The following is an 18,806-nucleotide window of genomic DNA, read 5'->3' on the forward strand; positions in this document are numbered from 1 at the left end:
CCACTGCTGCTGCGGCAGAATACTGTGGGACCAAGGCGTGAGCAAATTACACTGCCCGCAGTTACCTGCCTTGGCCGCTCCAGCAGAGATGGGCTCCACCTTCAATGGTGGCAGGCCCACAGTGTAGTCACCATTGCCCACATCTGAGCCACACTGCCTGTTCCTATTGCAGCCAGCACCTGAATGCACTACCAAGGGGGCCTGAGGACATGTCTATCAGCCTGGTCTCCTTCCACCAGTACTCAAGTATGTTACCCAGAGGTTGGGTCAACCCAACCTGCCAATACCACTACAGCTATCACCCAACTGCATGCATCACCAGAGGGCCAGGGGACTAGCCTGGCAACCTGTCACAGCCACTACCAACACCACCATGGACCTCCTGGACTCCAGTGGGTTTGTTCCACCACTGCTACTGCCATGGCCCACAGCATACCAGCTGCCAAGGGGCCTGAGAATTTGCACATATGCCCAACACACTGCTTGGCCTACCACTACTGCCACTGGGGCTCAAACACTGGCCCACTTGGCACCCTAGTTCCAGCAAAACCTAACCACAGACTCCACCGATAACCACACCTAGAGCCACCAAAAAAGCATGGATGCCACTGATGCCATTTATAGCTGAAGAAACACAGCCAGGCTGGGTGCGGTGGCTCACACCTATAATCCCAGCACTTTGGGAGGCCAAGGTGGGTGGATCACCTGAGGTCAGGAGTTTGAGACCAGTCCGACCCATATGGTGAAACCTCATCTCTACTAAAAATACAAAAATTAGCTGGGCATGGTGGTATGCGCCTGTAGTCCCAGCTCCTCAGGAGGCTGAGACAGCAGAATTGCTTGAACCCCTGGGAGGCAGAGGTTACAGTGAGATAAGATCGCACCACTGTACTCCAGCCCGGGTGACAGACTGAGATTCCATCTCAAAAAAAAAGAAATCACATAGCCCACATGCTATTGCATGCACCCCAAATCAAGACCAACCAACGACACCCTATCTAACCAAAAACATATGGACTTCTTTAGGGAAAAGCAATTTCAAAAAATTAGAAGTGACAATTATACTAGATATGCAGATGTCAATGCAAGGACACAGGAAACATGAAAAAGCAAGGAAATATGACACCACTAAAGGAAAACAATAATTCTCCAGCAGTAGATCCCAATAAAAAAGAAATTCACAAAATACTGATTTTAAAGAACCTTAGTGAGTTACAAGAGAATTCTGAAAAAGAATACAGAGAAATCAGAAAAACAACTCAGGATATGAATGAGAAATTTACCAGAGGTATTTTTATAAAGAACCAAACAGGCCGGGCGTGGTGGCTCACGCCTGTAATCCTGGCACTTTGGGAGGCTGAGGCGGGTGGATCACAAAGTCAGGAGATCAACACCATACTGGCTAACATGGTGAAACCCCATCTCTACTAAATAAACAAAAAATTAGCCGGGTGTGGTGGCGGGCACCTGTAGTCCCAGCTACTCAGGAGGCTGAGGCAGGAGAATGGCATGAACCCAGGAGGCGGCGCTTGCAGTTAGCAGAGATCGCACCACTGCACTCGAACCTGGGCGACAGAGGGAGACTCAGTCTCAGAAAAAAAAAAAAAAAAAAAAAAAAACCGAAAGCTTAGAACTGAAGAATTCATTTATTTAAGGAAATACAAAATACACTTGAAAGCTTCAACAATAGCTCATACCTGTAATCTTAGCAATTTGGGAGGTCAAGACAGGTGGATTGCCAGAGCTCAGGAGTTTGAGACCAGCCTGCTCAAAAATGGCAAAACTCTGTGTCTACTAAAGATGCAAACAATTAGCTGGGCGTGGTGGCATGCACCTGTAATCCCAGCTACGCAGGAAGCTGAGGCACAAGAATCACTTGAACCCAGGAGGTGAAGGTTGCAGTTAATGCAGATCATGCCACTGCAGGCTGGGTGACAGAATAAGACTGTGTGTCTCAAAAAAAAAAAAAAAAAAAGGGAAAGAAAAGAAAGCTTCAACAATAGACTAGATCGCCAGGTGTGGTGGCTCACGCCTGTAATCGTGAGGCTGAGGCAGGTGGATCACGAGGTCAAGAGATTGAGACCATCCTGTCCAACATGGTGAAACTCCATCTGTACTAAAAATACAAACATTAGCTAGGCGTGGTGGTGCGTACCTGTAATCCCAGCTACTCAGGAGGATTAGGTAGGAGAATCACTTGAACCCGGGAGGTGGAGATTGCAGTGAGCCGAGATCGTGCCATTGCATTCCAGCCTGGACAACAAGAGGGAAACTCCGTCTCAAAAAAAAAAAAAAAGACTAGATCAAACAGAAGACAGAATTTCAGAACATCAGGACAAGTCTTTTGAAACAATTTAGGCCGGGCGTGGTAGCTCACGCCTGTAAACCCAGCACTTTGGGAGGCCGAGGCGGGCAGATCACGAGGTCAGGAAATCGAGACCATCCTGGCTAACATGGTGAAACCCCATCTCTACTAAAAATACAAAAAAAAATTAAAAATACAAAAATTTAGCCAGGCATGGTGGCAGGCGCCTGTAGTCCCAGCAACTCGGGAGGCTGAAGCAGGAGAATGGCACGAACCCGGGAGGCGGAGCTTGCAGTGAGCTGAGATGCGCCACTGCACTCGAGCCTGGGCAACAGAGCGAGACTCCGCCTCAAAAAAAAAAAAAAAAAAGAAAGAAAAGAAAAAAAAGAAATAGTAAGATAAGAATAAGGAAAAAAAGAATGAGGCCAGCCACAGTGGCTCAGGTCAGTAAACCCAACTCTTTGGAAGGCCACAGTAGAAAGATTGCTTGAGTTCAGGAGTTTGAGACCAGCCTGAGCAACATAGTAAGACCTCATCTTTACTACTAATAATTTTTTTAAAGTAGGCTGGCATGGCCAGGCATGGTGGCTCACTCCTGTAATCCAAGCACTTTGGGAGGCCAAGGTGGGCGTATCAGCTGAGGTTGGGAGTTTGAGACCAGCCTGACCAACATGGAGAAACCCCGTCTCTTAAAAAAATACAAAATTTGCTGGGCACAGTGGCGCATGCATGTAATCCCAGCTACTCGGGAGGCTGAGGCAGGAGAATTGCTTGAACCCGAGAGGCGGAGGTTGTGGTGAGCCAAGATTGCGCCATTGCACTCCAGCCTGGGCAACAAGAGCAAACTCCGTCTCAAAAACAAAAATAGGCTGGCATGATGGCACACACCTGTAGTCCTACCTACTCAGGAGGCTGAAGTGGGAGGACTGCTTGAGCCTGGGATGTCAAGCCTGCAGTGAAGTATAATTGTGCCACTGCCCTGTAGCCTGGACAAGGCAAGAACAAGACCCTATCTTGGAAAAAAAAAAGAAAAGAAAAAAGAATAAGCAAAGTATTCACGATATTTGAGACAACATAAAGCATCTGAATATTCTAATTATTGGTGTCCCTGAGGGCTAAGACAGAGTAAAAGAATTAGAAAACCTATTTAACTAAATAATAAATGAAAACTTCCCAAGTTTAGCAGGAAATTTAGACATCCAGGTACAAGAGGCTCAACGATCCCCAGGAAGATATAATGCAAAGATGTATTCTCCATGGCACATTATAGTCCAGACTGTCTATAATAAAAGACAAAGAGCAAATATTAAAAATGGCAAGAAAAAAGCATCTAGTCACCTATAAGGGAAACTACATCAGACAGACTAACAGTGGATTGCTTTCCTTTTTTTTTTTTTTTTTTTTTGAGACAGGGTGTCACTCTATTGCCCAGGCTATAGTGCAGTGGCATGATCACTGCTTACTGCAGCCTTGGCCTGCCAGTCTCAAGCAATCCTCCCAAGTATCTACAACTACAAGCATGTAGTTCTAGTTACTACATGTAATCCCACCAAAGTGCTGGGATTAGGGGAGTGAGCCACTACACCTGGACATGCCAGCCTATTTTTAAAAAATTATTAGTAGTAAAGATGAGGTCTTACTATGTTGCTCAGGCTGGTCTCAAACTCCTGAACTCTGGCTTTTCACACCTGGCTAATTTCTTAATTTTTAGTAGAGATAGGTCTCAGTATGTTGCCCTGGCTGCTTAACAATAAGTTTCAGAGCAGAAACCTTATAGGCCAGAAGAGAATGAGATGATATATTCAAAGTGCTGAAAGTAAAAAAAAAAAGCCTGTCAGCCAAGGATACTATATCCAGAAAAATTATTTTTCATTAATGAAGGAGAAATAAAGTCTTTCTCAGACAAACAAATGCTGAGGGTTTTGGTTGGTTGTTTGAGGCAGGGTCTCACTCTATTGCCCAGTTTGGAGTACAGTGGCATGATTATAGCTCACTGTAGCCTCAACCTCCCAGGCTCAAGTGATCCTTCTGCCTCAGCCTCTCAAATAGCTGAGACCACAGATACACACCAACAAGTTCGGTTAACTTTTAAATGTTTTTTGAGATGGGGTTTGGCTTTGTTGCCCAGGCTAGTCTCAAACTCCTGGGCTCAAGGGATCCTCCCACCTTGGCCTCTGAAAGTGTTGAGATTACAGGCATGAGCCACTGCACCTGGCCTAAGGATATTCTTTATTGGTACACTGGCCCCATAAGAAATGCTCAAGGGAGTCCCAAACCTGAAAGTAAAAGGATGACATTTACCATCATGAAAACATACAAAAGTATAAAACTCACTGGTAAAGCAATCACACAAAGGAGGAAGAGAAAAAGCTCAAATGGTATCCGTACAGATAGCCACCAAAGCACACAAGAAACAGTAAGAGAGAAAGAAAGGAACAAAGAATATATAAAATAGCCAGAAAACAATTAACAATATGACAAGAACAAAGCCTCATATATCAATAATAGCCTTAAACATAAATAGGTGAAATTCTCCACTTAAAAAATACAGAATAGCTAAATGGATTAAAATAATAATAGTAATAATATAGGATTTAACAATATGCTGCTTACAAAAAACTCACTTTGTAATCCCAGCACTTTGGAGGCCATGGTGGGTGGATCACCTGAGGTAAAGAGTTCAAGACTAGCCTGGCCAACTTGGCAAAACCCCGTATCCACTAAAAATACAAAAATTAGCCCAGCATGGTAGCATGCTCCTGTAATCCCATCTACTTAGGAGGCTGAGGCATGAGAATTACTTGAACCCAGGAGGCAGAGGTTGCAGTGAGCCAAGATCGCACCACTGCGCTCCAACCTGAGTGACAGAGCAAGACTATATATTAAAAAAAAAAGAAACTCACTTTGTCAGTAAAGACACATACAGGCTGAAAGTAATGGGATGGAAAAATATATTCCATGCAAATGAAAACCAAAAGTGAGCAGGAATAGCTACACTTATATGAGACAAAACAGACTTTAGGCCAGACACAGTGGCTCACACTTTTAACCCCAGCACTTCGGGAGGCCAAAGTGAGAGAATCACTTGAGCCCAGGAGTTCAAGACCAACCTAGGCAACACAGTAAGACCTTGTCTCTACAAAAAAGTCAAAAATTACCCAGTCATGGTGGTGCACATCTGTAGTCCCAGCTATTTGGGAGGCTTAGGTGGGAGGACTGTTTGAGCCCTAGAGATGGAGATTGTGCCACAGCACTTTAGCCTGGGTGACAGGGTGAGATCCTGTCTCAAAAAACAAAAAACAAAACAAAACAGACTAAGTCAAAAGTAGTTTAAAAAAAAAAAAAAAGGCCGGGCACGGTGGCTCAAGCCTGTAATCCCAGCACTTTGGGAGGCCGAGACGGGCGGATCACGAGGTCAGGAGATCGAGACCAGCCTGGCTAACACGGTGAAACCCCGTCTCTACTAAAAATACAAAAAACTAGCCAGGCGAGGTGGCGGGCGCCTGTAGTCCCAGCTATTTGGGAGGCTGAGGCAGGAGAATGGCGTAAACCTGGGAGGCAGAGCTTGTAGTGAGCTGAGATCCGGCCACTGCACTCCAGCCTGGGTGACAGAGCGAGACTCTGTCTAAAAAAAAAAAAAAAAAAAAAAAAAAAAAAAAAGAGAGAGAGACAAAGAAAGTCATTATATAATGATTAAGGGATCATTCCAGGAAGAGGAAATAACAATTCTAAATATATATGCTCCCAACTCTGGAGCACCAGAAAGCAAATAATACTAGATCTAAAAAGAGAGAGATAGACTGCAATACAATAATAGACAGGAACTTTAAGACCTCACTCTCAGCATTAGATCATCCAGACAGAAAAGAAGGAAAGAAACATTGGATGTAAACTGGACTTTAGACCAAATGGACCTAATAGAAATTTACAGAACATTCTAACAACTGCATAATATACATTATTATTTTAGTTTAGCTTAGTTTTTTGAGAGAGAGTCTCACTTTGTCACCCAGGCTGGAGTGCAGTGACATGATCTTGGCCTACTGCAACCTCCAGCTCCTGGGTTCAAGAAATTCTCATGTTTCAGTCTTCCAAGTAGCTGGAATTACAGGTGCACACCACCATGCCCAGTTAATTTTTGTATTTTCTGTAGAGATGGGGCTTCACTATGTTGGCCATGCTGGTCTCGAACTCCTGACCTCAAGTGATCCACCTGCCCTGGCCTCCCAAAGTGCTGGATTAGAGGTATGAGCCACCACGCCTGGCCAGAATATACATTCTTTTCCTCAGTACATGGAAGATTCTCCAGGATAGACCATATGTTAGGCCACAAAACAAGTCTCAACCAATTTTCTTTTTCTTTTTTTTTGAGATGGAGTCTCGCTCTGTCACCCAGGCTGAAGTACAGTGGTGAATCTGGCTCACTGCAACCTCCATCTCCCGGGTTCAAGTGATTCTCCTGCCCCAGCCTCCCAAGTAGCTGGGACCACAGGTACGTGCCACCACACCCGGCTAATTTTTGTATTTTTAATAGAGACGGGGTTTCACTATGTTGGCCAGGCCGATCTCAAACTCCTGACCTCAGGTGATCTGCCTGCCTCAGCCTCCCAAAGTGCTGGAATTACAGGCGTGAGCCACCACACCTGGCCTCTCAACCAAATTTCTAAAAATCAAAATAATATCAAGCATCCTCTCAGACCACAATGGAATAAAATAAGAAATCAATACCAAGAGAAACTGTGAAAACTATACAAAAACGTGGAGATTAAGCAATAAGCTCCTGAATGATAAGTGGGTCGATGAAGAAATCAGGAAGGAAATAAAAAAATTTCTTAAAATAAGTGAAAATGGAGTTACAACATACCAAAACCTGCAGGATACAGCAAAAGCAAAAGCTGCACTAAGAGGGGGCTTTTTTTTTTCTTTTCTTTCTTTCTTTTTTTTTTTTTTTTTGAGATAGAATCTTGCTCTGTCACCCAGGCTGAAGTACTGTGGCGGCGAGATCTTGGCTCACTGCAACCTCTGCCTCCCGGGTTCAAGTGATTCTCCTTCCTCAGCCTCCCAAATAGTTGAGACTACAGGCACACACTATCATGCCTGGCTGATTTTTGTATTTTTAATAGAAATGGGGTTTCACCATGTTGGCCAGGCTGGTCTCGAACTCCTGGCCTCAAGTGATCCTCCTGTCTCGGTCTCCCAAAGTGCTGGGATTACAGGCATGAGCCACCACATCTGGCCAAAAAAGAAAAATTACAAATTAACAATCTAACAAGGTACTTCAAGGAATTAGAAAAGCAAATACAAACCAAACCAAACATTATCAGAAGAAAATAAATAAGGTAGTCATGGTGGCATGTACCTGTAGTCCTAGCCACTCAGGAGGTTGAGGCAGAATGATCGTTTGATCCCAGGAGGTTGCAGTGACCTTTGATCACTCCACTGCATTCCAGCCTGGGTGACAGAGTGAGACCCTGTTTCAAAAAAAAAAAAAAAAAAAAGATAAACAAAACAAGAAGTTGGTTATTCAAAAAGATAAACAAAATTGATAAATCACTAGCTAGACTAACCAAGAAGAGAAGTCCTGAAAAACAAAATCAGAAATGAAAAAAAAGGCCGGGCGCGGTGGCTCAAGCCTGTAATCCCAGCACTTTGGGAGGCCGAGACGGGCGGATCACGAGGTCACAAGATCAAGACCATCCTAGCTAACATGGTGAAACCCCGTCTCTACTAAAAAAATACAAAAAAAACTAGCCGGGCGAGGTGGCGGGCGCCTGTAGTCCCAGCTACTCCGGAGGCTGAGGCAGGAGAATGGCGTGAACCCGGGAGGCGGAGCTTGCAGTGAGCTGAGATCCGGCCACTGCACTCCAGCCTGGGTGCCAGAGCGAGACTCCGTCTCAAAAAAAAAAAAAAAAAAAAAAAAAAAAAAAAAAAAAAAGAAATGAAAAAGGAGTTATTGCAACTGATGCCACGGAAATACAAAAGCTCTTCAGAGACTATTATGAACAAATAGACACTGACAAACTGGAAAACCTAGAGGAAATGGATAAATTCCTGGAAACATACAACCTACCAAGATTTAATCAGGAAGAAATAAAAACCTAGAAGAGACCGATGAGTAGAGAGATTGAATCTGTAATAAAAAGTCTCCCAACAAAGAACAGCCCAGGACCAGACGGATTCACAGGTGAATTCTACTGAATGTACAAAGAAGAGCTAATAACGATCTTCCTGAAACTATTCCAAAAAAATTGAGAATACTTCCTAAGTCATTTTTCAAGACCAGTATCACCCTGATAACAAAACCAGGCAAGGATATCACAAAAGAAAACTGCAGACCAATATCCCTGATGATCATAGATATAAAAGTCTCCAAAAAAATACTAGGAAACCAAGTCCAACAACACATTACAAAGATAATACAGGAGGCCAAGGCAGGATTGCTTGGGCAACCACGCAAGTCCCTGTCTCCACAAAAAATACAAAAATTAGGCAGGCGTGGTGGTGTGAACCATCTGTAGTCTTAGCTACTCAGGAAGCCGAGGTAGGAGGATTACTTGAGCCCAAAAGGTCCTGGCTGCAGTGTACCAAGATCACACTACTGCTCCTCAGTCTGGGCAATGGAGCAAGACCCCGTGTTTTTAAAAAAAATCCATTTATTAATTTTTTAAATAGATAGTATAAAACAATTAGGTGAGATTTATACCAGGGATATAATAATGGTTCAACATACACAAATCAATAAACATGGTACATCACATCAACTTGATGAAAGACAAAAAACATATGATCATCTCAATAGATAGAGAAAAAGCATTTGCTAAAATTCAACATCCCTTCATGATAAAAACTCTCAACAAACTAAGCATAGAAGGAACATATCTCAAAATAATAAAGGTCATATATGACAAAGCCGCAGCTAACATTATACTGAGTGGGGAAAAATTGAAAGCCTTTCCTCTAAGAACCAGAACAAGACAAGGATGCCCACTTTTACCACTCTCATTCAATATAGTACTAGAAGTCCCAGCTACAGCCATTAGGCAAGAGAAAGAAAAAAAAGGTGTCCAGATTGGAAAAGAGGAATTCAAATGGTGCCTCTTTGCTGATGACATTATTTTATTTGTAGAAAAACCTAAAGACCCCACCAAAAACTCTTAGTTCTGATAAATAAATTCAGTAAAGTTGCAGGATGCAAAATTAATGTATACAAATTACAACCATTTCTATATACCAATAACGATCTAGCCAAAAAAAAAAAAAATCAAGAAGGCAATCCCACGTATAGTATAATAGCTATCAAACAATTAAAATATCTAGGAATAAATTTAAACAAGGAGGTGAAAGATCTGCAAGGAAAACTGTAAAACACTGATGAAAGAAAGTAAAAAGGACACAAATAAATGGAAAACCATCCCATGCTTATGGATTGGAAGAGTTAATCTTGTTATAATATTCATATTGTCCAAAGCAATCTACAGATTCAAATTAATCCCTAGAAAAATACCAACATTATTCTTTACAGAAGTAGAAAAAATCTTAAAAATCACATGAAACCCAAAAAGAGCCCAAATAACCAAAGCAATCCTGTGCAAAAAGAACATGACTTGAAGTCACATTTTCTGATTTCAAAATATATTACAAGGCTATAGTAACCAAAACAGCATAGTATGGCTAAATATAGACACATAGACCAATGGGACAGAATACAGAATCCCAAAATAAAGCCACATACTTACAACCAACTAATCCTCAGCAGAGCTGACACAAACTTACAGTAGGGAAAGGATACCTGCTTCAATAAGTGGTGCTGAGATAATTGGATAGCCACATGCAAAACAAAACAAAAACAAAAACAAAAAAAAACTGGACCCTTATCCTTCACCATCTAGAAAAAATCAAGTCAAAAATGGATTAAAAGGTTAAATTTTTAAGACTCAAAACTATAACAACACAAGAAAGAAAACCCAGGGAAAACTCTATTGCACTTTGGTCTGGGCGAAGAATTTATGACTAAGACTTCAAAAGCACAGGCAACAAAACCAAAATACACAAATGGGACTTAATTAAATAAAAAAGCTTCTGCACAGCAAAATAAATAATCAACAGAGTGAAGAGACATCTTGTTGAATGGAAAAAGGTATTTGCAAATTATTCATCTGACAGGAGAGTAACATCCAGAATAAACAAGGAATTCAAACAACAGGAAACAGCAACAACAACAACAGTGAATAATTCTATTAAAAAGTGAGTAAAGGACATGAATAGACATTTCTCAAAAGAAGACATACTAATGGGCAACAGGTATATGAAAAAATGTGAAACTTCACTAATTGATATGATTTGGCTCTGTGTGCTCACCCAAATCTCACCTTGAATTGTAAATTCCATTGTCCCCATGTGTCAAGGGAGTTAATTGGATCATAGGGGGCCATTTCCCTCATGCTGTTCTCGTGATAATGAATGAGTCTCACGAGATCTGGTGGTTTTATAAGCAGCTGGTATTTCCCCTGCTTGCCCTCACTCTGTCCTTCTGCCCTGTGAGGAAGGTATCTACTTCTCCTCTGCCTTCTGCCATAATTATAAGTTTATTGAGGCCTCCCCAGCAATGCAGAACTGTGAGTCAATTAAACCTCTTTCCTTTATAAATTACCCAGTCTTGGGTATTTCTTCATAGCAATGTGAGAACGCACTAATACATTAATCATCAGAAAAATGAAAATCAAAACCATAATGAGATACCATCTTATCCAGGCCAGAATAACTGTTGTGAAAAGACAAAAATAACAGATGTTGGTGAGGATGCTGGTGCGGAGCAAAGAGAACTTATACACTGTTGATGGCAATGTAAATTAGTATAACCACTATGGAAAACAGTATGGATATTTCTAGAAAAACTAGAAATAGAATTAGCATTTGACCTGGCAATTTCATTACTTTACCAAAAGAAAAGAAATAAAGGTATCAAAGGGATATCTGCACTCATACGTTTATTGCAGCACTTTTTTTTTTTTTTTTGAGACAGAGTCTGGCTCTCTTGCCCAGGCTGGAGTGCAGTGGTGTGATCTCATGCAGTACTATTTACAATGGTAAAAATGTGCAATCAACTTGTGTCTATCAGTGGATAAATGGATATAGAGAATATGATATATATATATACACAATTGAATACTATTTGGTCATTAAAACAGAATGAAATCATACCATTTGCAGTAACATGGATGGAACTGGAGGTTTCTTAAATGACATAAGCCAGGCACAAAAAGACAAATATCACATATTCTCACTTATATGTGGAAGCTAAAAAATTTGATCACTGGGTGGTAGAGAGTAGCAAGACGGATAACAGAGACTGGGAAGTGTGAGTGGGGGCAGTGGGAGAGAATGAAAAGTGGATTAAAGGGTACAAACATAAGTTGGAGAGAAGGAATAAATCCTATGTTTAATAGCAGAATAGGGTGACTACAATTAACACAAATGTATTGTACTCAGGTGATGGATACTCTAAATGCCTCCGACTGGATCACCACGCATTATATATATGTAACAAAATTTCACATGTACTTCATAAATTTGTACAAATAAAGTTTTTTGTTTTTTTTTTTTTTTTTGAGACGGAGTCTCGCTCTGTCGCCCAGGCTGGAGTGCAGTGGCCGGATCTCAGCTCACTGCAAGCTCCGCCTCCCGGGTTCACGCCATTCTCCTGCCTCAGCCTCCCGAGTAGCTGGGACTACAGGCGCCCACCACCTCGCCCGGCTAGTTTTTTGTATTTTTTTTTTTAGTAGAGACGGGGTTTCACCGTGTTAGCCAGGATGGTCTCGATCTCCCGACCTCGTGATCCGCCCGTCTCGGCCTCCCAAAGTGCTGGGATTACAGGCTTGAGCCACCGCGCCCGGCCCAAATAAAGTTTTTAATTAAAATAATAAAGTTCATAATAAATGTGGTTGTAGTATTTATTAAAACTCTAACGAATAATTATTTGTCCAAATATTTAGCATTGTATGTTTCCCCGTAGCCCGTAAGGACATAGGAGAGCCATGTCTGCCTTGTCCTCCGTGATTTCTGTGGTGCTAACAGAGTAGCTGGCACGTAGTGTTTGGTAGATACTACTATGTGGAGTAGGCTCTTCACATTTTTCCTCACCACATGCTCTTGCTCAGCAACCTACTATGGCTCCTTATTGCTTACTCTACTAAATTCAGTTTCTCTGTCTAACTATTAAGGCCTCAGTAACCTGGCCACATTTGGCCTCTCTAGTTCACACATTCTCGACAGGGGTAATATCACGCCCAAGAGGGCAAATGTAGTTCTCAGGGGTTGGAAAAATATCTTACTTTTTAATAGATATAGCACACAAACAAATCTATCTATACCACACAACAGAGATACAATGTATCTGTGGTATTAACATTTCATTAGAGGAAGTGATTAGGAAAAATGTCTAAAAAGGTTCCTGGACAGGCAGCAATAATGAAAAAGTTTAAGAAAGACCGATACTGTCTTATTTCCCTCAAGAGAAAAGCACTCACTGCACAAGGGGTCGACTAAATGATTTTGTCTTTGGTCCTCAGTTTTCCAGAAGTAAAATGAAGGGGAGTTACTTGTGGCCTCTAAGGCTCTTTTCTGCTCTGACAGTTGATCACCCAAGACTCAGGGGCTCCCCAAGAACACAGGTATGCCTCTGCTCCTTTCTTTTTTTTTTTTTTTTTTTTGAGACCGAGTCTCGCTCTGTCGCCCAGGCTGGAGTACAGTGGCCGGATCTCAGCTCACTGCAAGCTCCGCCTCCCGGGTTTACGCCATTCTCCTGCCTCAGCCTCCCAAGTAGCTGGGACTACAGGCGCCCGCCACCTCGCCCGGCTAGTTTTTGTGTATTTTTTAGTAGAGACGGGGTTTCACTGTGTTAGCCAGGATGGTCTCGATCTCCTGACCTCGTGATCCGCCCGTCTCGGCCTCCCAAAGTGCTGGGATTACAGGCTTGAGCCACCGAGCCCGGCCTGTGCTCCTTTCATTTGTGAATTTCATTCTCCCCACTGACCATTATTTCCTCTTGTCCATTTCCCTTCCACACATTCCCAGAACTTCTATTTTTTCCTCCTTTTTTCGGGGCCCCACCTTCTTCACATGAAGTCTCCTCTAATAACACTCCCATCTGCAATCCACAGAGATGGGGCGAGCGTATGTGAGCTAGGATTCAAGTGATGGGGGATTCCTCAAGGTCCTAAGAGATGGGGATTCTAGCCAGTACCTAGCACAGTGCTTGGCATGAAATAGATGCTTAATAAGTATTTGCTGGGTGTAGAAAGTATGAATGAATAAATACATTATTTTTCTGAGTCTCCCCCCAGTTTTCCTCTCCAACCCCTTCCACAATGTTGAAAGCAGCATACAACTCAGGGAGGGGTCATCCTGGTTTGGGTTTCCCCAGAAGCAAACCATGAGACAAGCAACGGAGTGCAAGTTGTTTATTTGGGAAGTGACCCCAGGAAATGCTGGTAGAACAGTGGAGAAGTAAGGTAGGGAAGGAACAGATACCAGTAAAAATTGTGTTACCAAGCAAGTCATCACTAGAGGCAACCAGAGCTTAATTCTGCTGGAGAACTCCAGGAACCCGTGTAGTTACCCCCACAAAAGAGGAAAGAGGAGAAGCCTTCGGGTCAGCTAGGTACTGAACACACCAGGTCCTGCAGAGCGGAGAGTTAAATCCAAGGTCATGGCAAAACATCTGAAGTTCATTGCCAGGACTGTGATGGTACGGGAAAGGAACATGGAAGGTGCATACAGGACCCTAAGCAGAATCCTCACTATGGATAGGCTGATTGAGGGCACTAAGCCTCGGCAGTACTATGAGAAGCCATGCTGCCGGCGACAGGGGAAAGCTACGAAAGGTGCTGGTGGATCTACGCATGGAAATGGCTCGCAAGATCAACTTTTGATGCGCAAGAATTGGGCAGACCCGTGCAGGGTTGCTGAGACCTGTGGACGCAACACCCAGTATGAAACTCTCATCCAGTTTTGTCTCTCTCTTCTTTTTACAATCGCATTTCCTATTACCGTTCTCCACAAAAAACTCAATCATATGTTTGCGAGAAGGCCTCCACATATAGAAACAATCCCATTGGTCAGCAGTGGACTCTCTTTTATTAAATGGAAGAAGAAACGGAGTCTGAAAGTAGTCTAGGAGTAGAATGGTGTTTGCCAGGGGCTGAGAAGGAGGCAATGAGGAGTTATTGTTTCACAGTACAGAGTTTCAGTTTGGGAAGATGAAAACGTTCAGGAGATGGATGATGGTTGGTGGTGGTGGTTACACAAAAAGGTGAATGTACTTAATGCCACTGAACTGTACATTTAAATGGTTAAGATGGTAGATTTTACATTTTACTACAAAAAATTGTTCGAAAGTCTAAACAAACAAAAAGGAAGGAGCCGGGGTACTTATCTACCAAATCCCATTTGGCAATGATTGAGATCCACTGTCAGGGAGAGCTAGCCCCATGGTGCTTCCAGCCTGCAGCAGGCGAAGGCATAGTGATCACTGGCATCCAGAGAACACCCCTAGGCAAAGAGACACAGGTGCTGGCAATTAGTATTCAGGCTGGCAACCATGGAAGCAGTTAAGGTCAAGGAATATGGGGGGCCCACCTGCAGCCCCTGCTACAGGGATAAAGGTGAGGAGTGAAGTATTGGTGTAAACGTAATTTCAGTTTTTGCCATTAAAGTAATTGCCAAAACTGCAATTACTTTTGCACCAACCTAATAGAACTGCTTGAAACTGTTCCCTTTTCCTCTTCCCCAGCTCCTAAGTACAGCCCATTCCAAACAGATAAAAGTATTGTCTTGCATTTGTGAAACACCTGCACTTTAAAAACCTTTCTCTCACCTTTATAACCCTGACGTGATACCCCTGCAAAGAGCACCAGTGGCCATCCCTGAATGTTCAGGGCTCCCCAGAGTTATGAAATGTCCTTCCTGAGAGACAGGGAGGGCAGAAATGGTCTTGCTATTGTGTCTATTTTGCAAATGAAGAAAATGGGGTACAGAGACAAGTAATGCCCTTTTATTAGAAACAGAATAGGGCCGGGCATAGTGGATCATGCCTGTAATCTCAACAGTTTGAGAAGCTGAGGTGGGAGGATCACTTGAGGCCAGGAGTTCAAGACCAGCCTTGGCAACATAGCGAGACCCTGTCTTTACAAAAAATTTAAAAACCTTAGCCAGAGGTACTGGTGCATACCTGTAGTCCCAGCTGCTCGGGAGGCTGAGGTGGGAGGATCTCTTGAGCCCAGGAGTTCAAGGCTAGAGAGAGCTAGGATCATGCCACTGTACTCCAGCCTGGATGACAGAGCGAAACCCTGTCTCTAAAAATAAAATAAATACATAGAAACAGAATGAATTAGAAGATAAGCGCTTCCACAGAGGCCAGAACTCTTTTCACGGCTCCAGGAGGTGTTATGTCCTGGATAGATGTTGTGGTCTTGTCATGGGTCTCTAATCTTTAGCTCCTTCCTGTCTGGTAGAACCCCCTAAACTGAGACGCTCCCGTCCTTAGGCGGCCCCTTGTGTGGTTCTGTGAGCACAGAGTTAGGACAAAACACAGCTGATCTCGCCAAGAGTCCTCTGACACTCCATCCCATTCTGAATTGGGAAGGAAAATCCCTGAGCTTTTGATTCAGCCTTGCCACTCACTTCCTGTAAGGCTATGCCCAAGGCATTTGACCTCCTGACCCTCATTTGCCTTATCTATGAAATGGTCAAACCCATAAGATAAGGTAGAGACTCTTGTCAGACTGTAAAGTGCTATAAAAAATGTAAGATATTATCATTACTGGGGTTAAAAATGTCTCCTTTCTCTGAACTCCTAATGTACTTGTGTAGAAACCACACAATAGCAATAACATTTCCTCCCACCACTGTATTTCAAATGACTTGCCCTTCCTGCAGGTGCCGTGTTTTTTCTTGTCTCCATGTCTAGGCAGGAGCTTTTCTCTCCGTCTCTGCTTGGGTTTTCTCCAAGCTCATCTTTCAGGACTCTACTCGAGTGACACTTCCTGGAATTCTTTCCTGGTTACCTCCCTCTGCAGTCTAAGCAGAATGTCCCACCTCTGTGTACCCATGATTTCCTGGGCTCCCCTCTGTTCTTGTTGCTTTCCTTGCTTCCCCCATCAAAACCATAAACCCCTGCTAAGCAGGGGACCCTGCTTTGCTTTTATTTATTTATTTATTTTCTTTCTTTCTTATTATTTATTTATTTATTTGTTTATTTATTTATTTTTGAGATAGGGTCTCCCTTTGTTGCCCAGCCTGGAGTGCAGTGGCGGAATCTCTACTCACCACAACCTCTGCCTCCCGGGTTCAAGCAAGTCTCCTGCCTCAGTCTCCGGAATAGCTGGGATTACAGGCACTCACCACCATACCCACCTAATTTTTGTATTTTTGGTAGAGATGGGTTTTCATCCTGTTGCCCAGGTTGGTCTTGAACTCCTGGGCTCAAGTGATCCTCCTGCCTTAGCCTCCCACAGGGCTGAGATTACAGGCATAAGCCACTGCGCCCAGCAGCAAGGGGACTGTTAGGCCTCTGAGCCCAAGCTAAACCATCATATTCCCTGTGACCTGCACGTATACATCCAGATAGCCTGAAGCAACTGAACATCCACAAAAGAAGTGAAAATAGCCTTAACTGATGACATTCCACAATTGTGATTTGTTTCTGCCCCACTCTAACTGATGTACTTTGTAATCTCCCGCACCCTTAAGAAGATTCTTTGTAATTCTCCCCACCCTTGAGAATGTACTTTGTGAGATCCACCCCCTGCCCACAAAACATTGCTCCTAACTCCACTGCTTATCCCCAAACCTGTAAGAACTAACGATAATCCTTTCAGACTCAGCCTGCCTGCACCCAGGTGAAATAAACAGCCATGTTGCTCACACAAAGCCTGTTTGGTGGTCTCTTCACACGGACACATGAGACAGGGGCCTTGCTTTTTTTTTTTGAGACGGAGTTTTGCTCTTGTTGCCCAGGCTGGAGTGTAGTGGTACGATCTTGGCTCACTGCAACCTCTGCCTCCTGGGTTCAAACAATTCACCTGCCTCAGCCTCCCGAGTAGCTGGGATTACAGGCACCTGCCACCATGCCTAGCTAATTTTTTGTATTTTTAGTAGAGATGGGGTTTCACCATGTTGGCCAGGCTTGTCTCAAACTCTTGACCTCAGGGAATCCACTCACCTCGGCCTCCCAAAGTGCTGGGATTACAGGCATGAGCCACTGTGCCCAGTGGGATCTTGCTTTTACGTCCCCATACACAACTCTGTGTTTTTTTTTTTGTTTGTTTGTTTGTTTGTTTTTTTGAGACGGAGTCTCGCTCTGCCGCCCAGGCTGGAGTGCAGTGGCCGGATCTCAGCTCACTGCAAGCTCCGCCTCCCGGGTTTACGCCATTCTCCTGCCTCAGCCTCCCGAGTAGCTGGGACTACAGGCGCCGCCACCTCGCCCGGCTAGTTTTTTGTATTTTTTAGTAGAGACGGGGTTTCACCATGTTAGCCAGGATGGTCTCGATCTCCCGACCTCGTGATCCGCCCGTCTCGGCCTCCCAAAGTGCTGGGATTACAGGCTTGAGCCACCGCGCCCGGCAACTCTGTGTTAACATATAGACAGTGCTTGATAAGTGCTTGTTGAGTGGATGAATGAATAAAGAACAGATAAGAGTTGTATGTTTCCTCAACCCAGGTAGAAGCTACTTGAGGACAATGAAAGGACACGAGACTTGAAATTAGGGGACCTGGATTATTCTTCTCTGCTTCATGTTAGTATTGGAGGAGAGCCTTTTAGCAGCAGCATCAGAAGATTAACTGGGTCTAACATGATTTAGGGCATTTATTTTCACCATTCCTCCAGCACTTGTCCCAGAGTTTGAGTCAAATTCCAGACTACAGAGTTCTACAATTTCAACTTGAGAAAATGTCATTTGCTCCTGAAAATTTGCTGACTTATTGTTGGCCTCCCTTTGCCTGTTACATTCTCTGCCAGTGAGAAACTATATTTCCCTGCTGGATGAGTGCTTCTTTCGCAGCCACTTAGTAATCACTGGAAAACCTATTGTTTTTACTATTGTGGCTTGATTAGACATTAGCGTTTATTCAGCCTAAAATGTTCCAGGTACTGCACATGAATTACAGCATTTTGGAATGAGAAGGAGCCTTAGAAATTGTGGGTTTAGAGCTTGACACATGAGTTTGAATGCTGGCTTCTCGGACAAACCTTAGTTTTTTCATCTGTCAAATGAGGATAGTAATATTTCACAGTTTTTCTGAGTATTAAATAGCATAAACACCCTCTAATTAGGAACATCTTCAGTATACAGTGCCTTGGATATAAGAAAACTGAAGAATTGTTTTTCTTCCTCTCTTCATTTTACCAATCAGCAGCTTAAGGCCCAGAGAAGTAAAAAGATCTAAACAATATCAAATTGCTAGTCTGGAAAACACCCAGAGTTTGAACCTGGTATCTTAA

At 43.2% G+C, this 18,806-nt stretch overlaps 1 pseudogene; it reads left to right on the top strand.

Annotated features, from left to right (window-relative positions):
• The first annotated feature begins 14,012 nt into the window (after window positions 1–14,012).
• Window positions 14,013–14,480, top strand: LOC702531 (small ribosomal subunit protein bS21m pseudogene; annotated as a pseudogene).
• The last annotated feature ends 4,326 nt before the right edge of the window (window positions 14,481–18,806 follow it).

Source organism: Macaca mulatta, chromosome 1 (genome assembly GCF_049350105.2).
Source record: "Macaca mulatta isolate MMU2019108-1 chromosome 1, T2T-MMU8v2.0, whole genome shotgun sequence".
Taxonomy (NCBI): Eukaryota; Metazoa; Chordata; class Mammalia; order Primates; family Cercopithecidae; genus Macaca; species Macaca mulatta.